We start from the raw sequence: 12500 nt of genomic DNA on the forward strand, positions 1-12500 counted from the left end.
TAGAACAAGAAGGACATAAGGTAAAGGGACAAAACAGTAGAAAGGGCTTCTAGAAAGAGCACAGCAACAGAAGAGTGGTGGTGTAATGGATCAGCTACATCCCAGTAAATGTGGCAACCACCGGAGACAGTGAGCAGCACTGGGTACAGAGGAACTGGATGATTAAATTGTAAATGGGAGGTATTAGAAGCCGGAGGGAATAATAAAATTAAGTAGACATGAGCCACTGTGAGGAGAAAGATAACAGTTTTAGAGACTAGAGTCTCAATCATCAGGGAATTAAGAGTCCTGGCTAAAGAGATTTGGGTGACCATATTATAGTGAAATCAGTCACTGGGGTCATACTTAATAAGGAATTGGAAGACATAAAAAAAGAAGGTGACAAAGGGGAGGGGATACTTATTATGGTCGTTTTTGCCACAAGCGACTGATCAAAGGCGATACTATAGGTGGTAACACAAAGGGCCATGCAAGTAGTCTAGAAATGCTTGACCAATAAGAGGGCAACATTCTCAGAAGTGCTGCCAGTAGAAGTAAACACAACACAGAGGAAGAAGAGTTATTGGAGTATAATGACTGGCTTAGCAACAGACAGGAGAAAAGGGCGTAAGACTGTCAAGTAGTTGGAAAGCATGCTGCAGCTAAGACCATTTCTAAACCATGAATGGGCCACATATAGGCCCAAAAAGAACAACAGCACATAAGTATTTGCTAGACAGTTACATGTTGGTGACTGTACTTTTAAACTGAGATTAAACTGACAAGGACATGTCTTGGGGTAGGTGCGCAGGCAGTAAAAAAATGTGACACAGCATAGCAGAGAAACAAACAAGACTGACTGACAGCATGCCTGCATAATATTAATATACAATGAAGAGAGTCTATGTAAGACTCCACAGTCAGATAACCGTCTGTAAATAAAAAAATTATACCAATACAGTATAAAGCAGTCTAGCATAATGATGCCACACTGCTTATACTACAGGAGGTATAGTTATGAGAAATGACATCTTTGAGCAGATGTGATCAGGTACCTAAACATATTTAAATGCCATTCACTCAACAGTAGGAATGCCATATGAAATAGTAATCTGGGGAGGTCAAGCTCAAGATCAAAATGCAGGCCAGGGACAGAAGTCCATACTTGCCCACTGCACATTCATCTAGAAGTTTCTGAAAGAAATTCAAAGTGACACTGTTCTTTGTGCTACAAATAATCTGCTTCATAGTTTTAAAATCCCATCACAGAGACAGTTCCTAGCAATTTTATATGGTTTACTTTCAAAATGTTGAAAAACACCTAATATTCCGATCATAACCCCGATTATAATGCACAAAATTGGAAATAACGTTTGTGTGGAATATTGAATGACATATCTAAACAGAACATCACACACACACACACACACACACACACACACACACACACACACACACACACACACACACACACACACACACACACACACACACACACTTCTGTCATTCATGAAACTTACACTAAAAAGTCTGAGAACAAAAGATCGCTTTTTCCTATCAGTGAATGTAAGTGAAAAAGAAAATATCCCTAACGATACCACAAGGAGAGCATCGGTATCTAACCATGCCATATAACATACAGAAAGTAATCATCTAACTTATTATAATTCTTAATCTTTTGCAGAATTAGCATTGCTTAAAACATAATTCAGACACTAAAATGCTCTATCTGTTATATGAAGGCATTTCCTCTTGTGCCTCAATCTTAAAGAAACCATGTCCTTTTCTCAGCAGCTCATGAGATAGAGCAGTCACCTTTGATGTTCAAAGATCAAAATGAATTTGGGTTGTATTTCCACACCAGTTGTTTGCATTCATTTTCAAATAATACCACAGCAGTTAACTCTAAGAGGATTTGATTACATCATCGCATTTATGTAACCGAGTTCTTAAAGGCAAATGCACCTTTCCATTCGCACTTTACTTTTACGAAGTATTTACAATATATATATATATATTTTTCACATGTTGTCAGTTTCAAGCATCTACTCAACATACAGTAGATGATTGACATTTTGATAGTAAACCATTTTATATTTATGGGCATTTCTAAATATATTGAAAGTTCCTTGTGTGTAGAATGAATTTAAGCCAAAAACTTTCAACAAGAAAGGGGCCTTTCAGGAAACTCTGAGAACAAGTGAAAATGTATGCCCAGTCACAAGCAGACACAAGGAAAATAGACAAACACATTACTTTAGCTCTGGAATGTTATGAATAAGATATTTTAAATAAGTAATAAAATATACCATTACCTGCAAAAACAAACTTGTGCATGTACAGCAATTCTCTAGGTAAAACCACTAACTTTCCACAGACCTGTGAAATGTAATACTTGATTTTCAGTACCTAACATGCCTATACTTGGTATTTCATTTACTTTTGTGAAGGATATCTAAGAAACTGTACTGGAAGGGCGGCCAGAGTTAATGTGGAGAAATGGCAAAGGTATTTTAGCTTAAAAAGAGAACATGATGGATATTTCAACATAAAGAATGTGCCACTGGTTCATAACATGAAATAATAAACCAAAATAAACATGTCACCTACCTAGCCACAATAGCTTGCCCTTAGTGTATCAATTAAATCATGCATATGGTGATCTCTCTCCAGGAAGATCTAAAAAGTCAAATATGGTGGTTGACTAAGTATATCCAAGCATCCTTACTCATGGAAAATGTGAAATATCTCATAAATTAGTATTCAAAAAAAAAAGAAAAATATTATTGTACAAGGAGCTGCTAGAAGTCAAATCTTTCCAAGTGCAGTTTTCAGCTTTCCTACTCTAAACTACCAGCTGTGAGTACTGTAAAATATCTTGTTGGTTAGAATAAAAATACCCAAGCATAGGAAATGTTTTTAAAAGATCCTGCTGTAAGACATAAAAAAACAATAACAGATCAAAACAAAAATATGCATGAGCTCTCTGTCATACTGTTCTCCTTATAATAGCTATTTGCATCAAGCCAGAGAGTTACCTCGAGTATTTCCCAGGTTCGTTAAACTTAGATTCAGTACTGTATCTCATCCAAAAGTTAAAACCCATTCAAAAGTTACAAATAAACCACAGATTTAATACAGTTTATTTATTTTTTTGTTTGTTTCAGCAAGAATAATGTTTAGTACAATTATTTAAGTCCAGTTTATTTTAATTAAAGAAATCATATAGGCAGATAAGTGTCACTCAGTAATGAATTAATTACCATTCTCGGCTACACTATAACATCACTTAGTGAGCATGTTAACAAACACATCATTATTAATCAGATTTGATTGACAGCAATGATTTGTCTGAACAGAAATGTTAAAGAGACTTAAATCAAATAGTGCCAAGACATGTCATTCAGTTAAAACTAAATTAAAATACCAACTTGCCTAAAAAGAGAAAAAAACTTTAAAATGCTAGTTATTAAGATTAAAATAAAAATTTCAAAATAAAATTACAAATTATAAATCATGTTTGTGACCCAATAGCCAGGAATAATTGTTTCTAAGGTTGAATGTGAGTAAGATTAAAACATTAGTGGAATTTCCATGTAGGAAATCACACTTTACGGTTTACCTAAGCTTAAACCAAGAAAAATCTCTGAAATGAACAAAACTACAAAACAAACAACATTCTCTATGTTTTATGAAAACTGGGCCATCTTGGGTAGACTAAATATTGAGAAAACTAAAGTAATAATCAAAATACAACAAACTATTCAAGTAATTCATCATGAGAATCAAAATATTTACAATACACCCGCTGTGCTAATTCAGAAATCATGTTAAAGACCTGATCTGCAAACATCTGAGAGAAGGGATGTGTGGCTAAGAGTAAAAAACTTAGTGCAGGTAAAGTAGCCCAGCTTTTCTGTTGGGGGATTTAGTGTACTTAGCTCTGTAAGCAAAATAAGCCTCACATAACAACAAGTCCAGGGCTAGACTACTGTTCAAAAGACAACTATTTAAGGTCCTAGAGTTTCTTACAAAAAAACAAAACAAAAATAGAAATATACCAAAAAATAAATAAATCAATGAAATAAATATATATAAGGTAGTGGTTCTGCGAATGCTTTTGAGAGCAAAGTTAAATATAAAATAAAAACTGGATGATAAAAGAATGCATTAAAAGCTTGAAAGCTGTAACATGGAAAAAGATAATAGCTAGTGGACGTGAGTGGCAGAGGTGGGGGTGGAGGGGTCACGAGGAAGGGGAAACCAATGTGCATATAACTGTGTGAAAAGATGGCTATACAAACAAATAGTGAAAATCGCATTTACAAAAAAAAAAAAAAAGGTCTTCATGTATGTAATTAAACCAGAAGTGGACAGTGGGGATAAGGCAAAGGGGAAACCAGGTTGTAAAAAATCCAAAAGGGCTGCCTGTGCAAATGGGGGGATTGGTTACCATACCAAATGCAAGTGGTTAATACGAATGTGAGCTAGTAGAATAACCAAAAATTCCTGCTGAATAGCGATGTAGAAAATATAATGCAATACAATAAAAACAATTATCAAAAATACATAATAAAATATAATAAAAACTGGTCATGAAAAAATCAGGTGGCCATTTGTTAAACTGTGAACTAAAATAATGACACATTGGTTTAATAAAAGAAAAGTCACTGGATTTAGATATTAAAGTGAATAATCCATTAATTATCATTCTGCAGGTTCTAGAATTAGTCAGGAGAAGAACAAAGGATACTCAAGAAGGATTATTATAGTCAATAATAAGGAGGGATCTTAATGTGCAGTCGCATATTTTAAGATCAAGCAGTGAATCTAATAAAAATTGTGGTAGTTGAGTTTCCTTAGGTTTAAAATACAGTTAATAGAAATTGTAGTGTTCAGTCTGGATGGTTTGTTTGCTAAGTAGCCAAATTTGCCATTCCAGTTCCTTTTTCTCGATTAAATCATTAAGATTTCTTTGGAATGGATGGTCAAAGATTCTGTTGATGATGAGCAATAGAAAGATGTTGGGGTCAGGATTTTCCTTGGCATGTTTGGCTAGGGGATTGGAGGTCATTCCTTGTTGAATATCGGTGTAGTGGCATGCCATTCTGGTTTTTAATTTGTTAATGGTTTTGCCAACATAAAAGAATTTACAGTTTTTACATTGGGCCCTGTATACTATCATTCACTAATTCAAGCATACACTCATTCATACACTAATTCATACACTAATTCAAGCTCTGTTGGAGAGAATTCCAACGTACAGCCCTCACTTCATAAAGAAAACACTAACAATACTCAAGAAATTCCAAAGTTCTCCTTAAAACTGGTACCTACCTCTCTAATATTCAATCTGCTCTCTAAACTTAGACCATGTTCCCTATCTGCTAATAATCTCCCCTCTGAATACTTAAAACTTGGCGCAAATGTGTTAGCCTATTCCATCAGTCATCATCATCTTCTTTTGGCTGTTCCCATTAGGGGTCACCACAGCGGTCTCACTACCTTCTTGTAGACCTTCCCTTTCACTCTTACTGGTACTCGTCTGTCACAAATCGCTCCTAACACTCTTCTCCATCCTGCCTGTAATCTCTTCTTCACCTCTCTTCCACACTCACCATTACTCTGAACTATTGATCCCAAGTATTTAAACTCATCCACCTTCACCACCTCTACTCCTTGCATCCTCACCATTCCTCTATCCTACCTCTCATTCACACACATATATTCTGTCTTAGTCCTGCTGACCTTCATTCCTCTTCTCTCTAGAGTATATCTCCATCTCTCCAGGGTCTCCTCCAACTGTTCCCTACTCTCACTACAGATCACAATGTCATCTGCAAACATCATAGTCCACGAGGACTCCTGTCTGATCTCGTCTGTCAACCTGCCCATCACCATTGCAAATAAGAAAGGACTTAGAGCTGATCCTTGATGTAATCCCACCTCCACCTTAAACACATCCATCACTCAACCACAGACTTCACTGCTGTCACACTACCCTCATACATATCCTGTACCACTCTTACATACTTCTCTGACACTCCTGACTTCCTCATACAATACCACAACTCCTCTCTAGGCACCCTGTCATATGCTTTCTCTAAGTCTACAAAAACACAATGCAACTCCTTCTGACCTTCTCTGTACTTCTCCATCAACACTCTCAGAGCAAACATCGCATCTGTAGTGCTCTTTCCCAACATGAAACCATACTGCTGCTCACTAATCATCATGTCCCTTCTTAACCTAGCTTCCACTACTATTTCCCATAACTTCATGCTGTGACTGATCAATTTAATCCCTCTGTAGTTACTACAGCTCTGCACATCATCCTTATTCTTAAAAATCGGTACCAAAACACTTTTTCTCCATTCCTCAGGCATTCTCTCACTTTCCAAGATTTCATTAAACAATCTGGTTAGAAACTCCACTGCCATTTCACCTAAACACCTCCATACTTCCACAGGTATGTCATCTGGACCAACAGTCTTTCTATTCTTCATCCTCTTCATAGCTTATCCTTACTTCCTTCTTGCTAATCCATTGCACTTCATGATTCACTATCCCCACATCATCCAACCTTCTCTCCCTTTCATTCTCTTCATTCATCAACCCCTCAGAGTACTCTTTCCATCTGCTCAACACACTCTCCTCGCTTGTGAGTATGTTTCCCTCATTATCCTTTATGACTTTACCTGCTGCACATCTTTCCTAGCTCGGTCCCTCTGTCTTGCCAATTGGTACAGGTCCTTTTCTCCCTCCTTAGTGTCCAACCTTTTATACAACTCTTCATATGCCTTATCCTTAGCCTTTGCCACCTCTCTCTTTGCCATGCACCTCATCGTCTTATACTACTGTCTACTTTCTTCATCTCTCTGACAATCCCAATTCTTCTTTGTCAACCTCTTTCTCTGTATACTCTCCTGTACTTCCTCATTCCACCACCATGTCTCCTTGTCGTCCTTCTTCTGTCCAGATGTCATACCAATCACCTTTCTAGTCGTCTCCCTTACTAGCTCTGCTGTAGTTATCCAGCTAGTTGGTAACTCTTCACTGCCACCCAGCGCCTGTCTTAACTCTTCCCTGAACTCCACCTCACAATTACCATTTTTAAGTTTCCACCATTTGATCATTGGTGCTGCCCTTACACTCCTCCTCCTTTTCTTGCTCACCAATGTCATTCTCTCACCATTATCTAAAATACTAGAAAAGTGTATACATACCCAGCTATTAAAACATCTCACAGACATCAGTCTCTTAGCCCAAACCCAACATGGTTTCCACCCCGCACATAGTACTATTACAGCCTTAATTTTTTTTCACCAATGCCCTGAACAAAGCTTTGGACTCTGGTCTACTGACATCAGTAGTCTTATTAGATCTATCCAAAGCTTTTGACACTGTGTCACATATCAAACTAATCCAAAAATTAGAAACATTAGGATGTACTGAACATGCCATTACTTGGTTTACTAGCTACCTGATAGATAGATAGCAATCTGTCAGATGGCAAAACAATTAATCTGGTTATCTGGTTAATAAAGTATGTATCCCCCAGGGCTCCATTCTTGGATTATTACTATTTAACATATTTATAAATAATCTCCACACTGTCTCCCTACATAGTTCACTCATCCAATATTTTGATGATTCTACCATTATATCCTCAGCCAGCAACTTCCAGATCTCCTCAAAATAACACAAAACACCTTCTCAAACATAGAAACATGGCTAAACAAAGCACAATTACAACTTAATCCCAAACAATCCAAACTAATAATATTCTCTTCCAAACCACCACACAAGAGTTCAAAATCTACTCCCTAAATAATACGGAAACTGAAGTACTGAAAACAGCTAAACTTCTGGGCATCACTATAGACGATAAACTATTTGAACAACACATTCTTAACACAATCAAGAAAACACACTCAAAACTAGGTAAAACTATATAACTAGGTAAACTATATAAACATAAACTGTATATGGATAAACCCACAAGAATAAAATTGGCATATTCCCTCCTACTTCCCTCACTTCTCTATGGTTCCCCCATCTTTACCAACCTTCACACACCCTTAAGCAATAAACTACAATCATGCTATTATATAATAGCAAAATTTACTTCTGGACTGCAAAACTGTGCTCACCACTGTCACACCATTAAAGAATTAAAATGTTTGGAATTCCCACATTGCCTCCAATATACTCAACTAATTCTTGCTCATGAATTAATACACAATCTAAATAACTACCCATCACTACATTCTGTTGTACAATCCTACATCCCAACCTAAAATCCTCATTCTACTAATAAACAGATTCTTACCATATACAAACCCAATAAAAGAGCTGGACAAAGCTTATATTCTTACTCCATAGCAAAGCTATGGAATGCCCTACCTCTCTCCATAACACAAATTGAGTCTATGAAAACTTTCAAAGTCACCCTAAAAAATCACTTTCTTAACAATCACATCTGTCCTTGTGATCAGAACTTCATCCCACCATAAACCAACACCAATGACTTTACTAACTAGTATACCCCTTTTTAGATCGACTGAAATCCTAGTAAACCAACTGTACTTCTGTGACTTTCTCTTAAACAAAGTATACTAATCAATATTTAATCTTTAAGAAACTTCCACAAGGCAAAGGTATAAGCCCCTTCATATTGTACAGAATATATTGTGTGTCATGACTGTTTAGATTGAATGTCCTCAACAAGTCATCCATTTATATACTGTGTAAGTTCTACTATCATTTATTTTCACTGCATAATGACATTGTACTCTGCATATTTCTATCACTAAGAAATGCTATTTATATTTGTATTGTTTCTTATTACTGTAAATCTTATCCTGTTGTATAATAATTTTTGGTTAGTTGTTTGCTATAGTAATTTTTAATTTGTTGCTGAAGATTTTCTCCCCGGGCCTCCACTGAAAATGGGTTATTCTGGCCCAGTGGACTTTCCCGGTCAACAAATGTCAATAAATAAATAAATAAATATATCATTTCTATGCAACAATTACCATATCAGTTGCTTTCAAAGGATTTCTTATTGTTAGGGCAAATGAAGGATGCTTTAGTCTGACCACTGGGTTGACTGTTAGGGACATATTATCAACATGGTAATTAGCAGAGATTGTTGACTTCGCAAACAGTACAATTATGCATTATTTAGCACTGAGTTTAAGACCAAGGCCTTGGTACCATTTGTTAGACAAAGACAGAACTTCTTGAAAAATTCTATTGTCTGCAGTGGAGTCTATGATAACCCCCAGCTTGCAATCATCTGCAAACTTAGTTATCCATAAACCTTCATCATTTGCTTCCATTTCAGAGAAATAGAAGGCCTGTGGGACTCCACTAGTGACTGGCTTCTTGGTGGAGGAAGCCTCACCTATTTTGACCTCCTGGATTCTATCAGTGAGCTGGTTGACTATCTAGTGGGTGATAAAAGGGTTTATACCTACATTAGTGAGCTTGTCTATAATGCCTGAGTGGGGTATTGTATAAAAAGCCTTGGCCAGGTTGAAGCAAGCTGTGTGCACAGTCTTACCTTCATCCAGTGGTTTGGTGACCCTCTCAAAAAAGTCCACCAGATTTAATAGGCATGACCTTCCTTTAACAAAGCCAAACTGTGATGGGTTGAGCATTTTCAAGTTACCTATGTCCTCTTTTATCATCTCTATGATGATTCTTTCCATGGCTTTATGTATGGGGTTGGTATAACTTATGGGCCTGTAGTTACCTGGATCAGTGGTTGGACCATCTTTGTGCAGGGGAATGACTGTAGCCATCTTCTATTCCTTAAGTACAGAACCTGGCTGAAGGCTGCAGTTGAAAAGTGATTCAAGTGGACCAGAGCGGTCATGTTTCATGCTATTTATTAAACATCCTGGGATGTTACTGGGCAGTGATTTTGGCTTTGGAAAGTGCATTGATGACCTCGTTCCAGTTAATGGCTGGGGGGATTGTGTTATGTAGTATTTTCTCTGGACTATTGTGGAAGTGAGAAGATGAGAAATTTGAGCTGAACCTGTCAGCCAAAAGGTTGATAATGGCCTTTGGTTCATTGTGGGTGATGCCATTTACAATAAGTTCTGCATATTGTTGTGTATTTCCTCTGAGATTATAGACATAGCTGTAGAAAATGTTGTTGTTTTCCATTGCCTGGTAGTCTGTTTTCTCTTCAAATTTAGAACTTGACGTATTAATTTACCCTCTTAGCTGCCTTTTTAGATTGTCAGAGGGCTTTTGGTATGCATGGCTTTCTCCTTCCTATGCTTCGACAAGATTTTCTTTGCTGTTGTTGCATAATTAGTTGATATTGTGATTCTGCCAGGGTTGTCTGTCTTTTGAGTTTTTCTTATTCTTAATATGAATGGGCACAGCTCATGACAGTTTTCAGGTTTAACCTACATTTCTGATACAACAATATTACTACTTTTGACGTCTAACATCTCATTTCTCCAATCACTGAATTTATTAATCAAGCTCTTAGAACTGCGGTATTGTGCGATGTGTACACAAGCACAAACATTTTTAGATTCAGTAAGTGCCTTTTAGCAGTGCGCGCATGCACACACACGCAAACAGGGAAAATACAGAAGAATGCAAATCACCTGATAAGTAGGTGAATATTATGCAAATTAAGCATATTGAGAGATCCAACAAGTAGAAAAGTATATGTGTAGACTCCATGTCTGTGTCTGCAGTGTAAGTGGAATATTTCTGTGTACAGGAGTCTACACAGACAATATTGGATGTAAAACAACAGAAGTATGGACATAACTCCCCTGGAAATGTTATATCACATGCAGATATATGCAAAACGAATATTGTGGATGTCATAAAGAGGAAGGGAATGAGTTAAATTAATAATATTTTTTTTAATAATCTCAGCATGTTTGCACTATGTGCCGCAGTGTGCGAACCTGCTTAATAGAAGGAAAAAAAGAGGCAAAAATGTATTTTATAATATATGTCAGAAATGTATTATAGGTCCTTGTGTCAGGTCCATACAATGGTACATTGATGCTGTTGCCCTTTTCATACAGCTATGAACCTTGTAGTTTCCAGACTGTCAGAACAGATATGTATGCAACTGAAGTGGATGTCTTGAATAGCAAAAAGGAGTAAGCGTGTCCGCATATCCACTTTATGTAGGCTCCCACACAATGCTGAGATTTCCACTGGATGTGGATGCCAGCACGGGGGTGTGTCCAGTCACTTTTAGATTGTTTAATTCTCACTGCTCATCTTTGCACTGCACACCGCATAGCTGAGCATCTTCATGCAGAAAGACCACCCAGGTCACAGTGATGATGTAAGCAGCAAGTAATTAAAAACAGATATATTCAATTATTGATTTGGACTTTAGTCTAAGCCATGCTGCACAGCACGGCACATAGCTCAACATGTTCACATGACACACTACCCATGTGACAGTGATGATGTAGGCAGCAATGAATGGAAAGCAATATAGCCAATGAATATTTATTACTGTCTATAAGCTATGCTGCATGGCGCATTGCATAGCACCACGTCACGCACTAAAGTAGGTCATTAAATGATATTCCTTGCATTCTGTTCATGTAAAATGCATACTAATTAGACAATTAGACATGCAGCACCTACAGCAGACCTCTACAAATTATGCAGAGACTGTACAGTCTGATTTCCCCCAATACTCTGGACCATTGGAGTACAGACTTGGGAATTTTATCTGAGATAATGCTAGGTGCTGCTGCAGGTCTGCTATATCTTTATGTGCTAGATGCTGGTCAGTGCTGTTGGTACTGCTGACAATAGGCCTAGGTTGAGAAGGAGAAGAGTGTTCAGACCCACAGTAACTTTCCAGGAGCTACATGAGCTGTAGATTATAGAGAGCTACAGGGTGGACAGGGACATATTACAAGAACTTACTGAGCTCTGCCACCCTCAACTCAGAGCCAGAGCCAACAGAGGGGAACCCATTCCAGTGGAAACAAAGGTATGTGTAGCCCTTAGGCTACAGTTACTTTTCAAAAAACAAATGGGGACATGATTGGGGTGTCACAGGCATCTGCAGCCAGGATACTCCACCAGTTGTTAGATGCTATGCTACCAAATGCCAGTGAGCACATATTTTTTCCCCCTCTCACCTGAGGCAAGGACCAGCAATATGCAACAGTTCCACGATGCAGCACACTACCCTGAAGTACTGGGTGCCATAGATTGCACTCATGTACACATCAAGGTACCACCTGGTGAGCAGGATAGAATCTGTGTTAACCGCAAGGGGCACCACTCCTTCAACTGCCAAGTCATGTGCAATGCCCAGGGGATTATTCTGAATGCCTGTGTTGGCAGCCCTAGCAGTTATCACAACTCCCATATCTGGCACACATCACAGCTCTACCACATGTTTTCTGGGGGGGACATTCCACACAGCCATTTCCTGGGGGTTGCTGGCTACACCCTGGAACCATGGATAATGACACACATCAGAAATGCACACACACACCCAC

This window comes from Protopterus annectens, chromosome 6.part0 (assembly GCF_019279795.1).
Source record: "Protopterus annectens isolate FY-2018-M chromosome 6.part0, PAN1.0, whole genome shotgun sequence".
Classification (NCBI taxonomy): Eukaryota; Metazoa; Chordata; order Ceratodontiformes; family Protopteridae; genus Protopterus; species Protopterus annectens.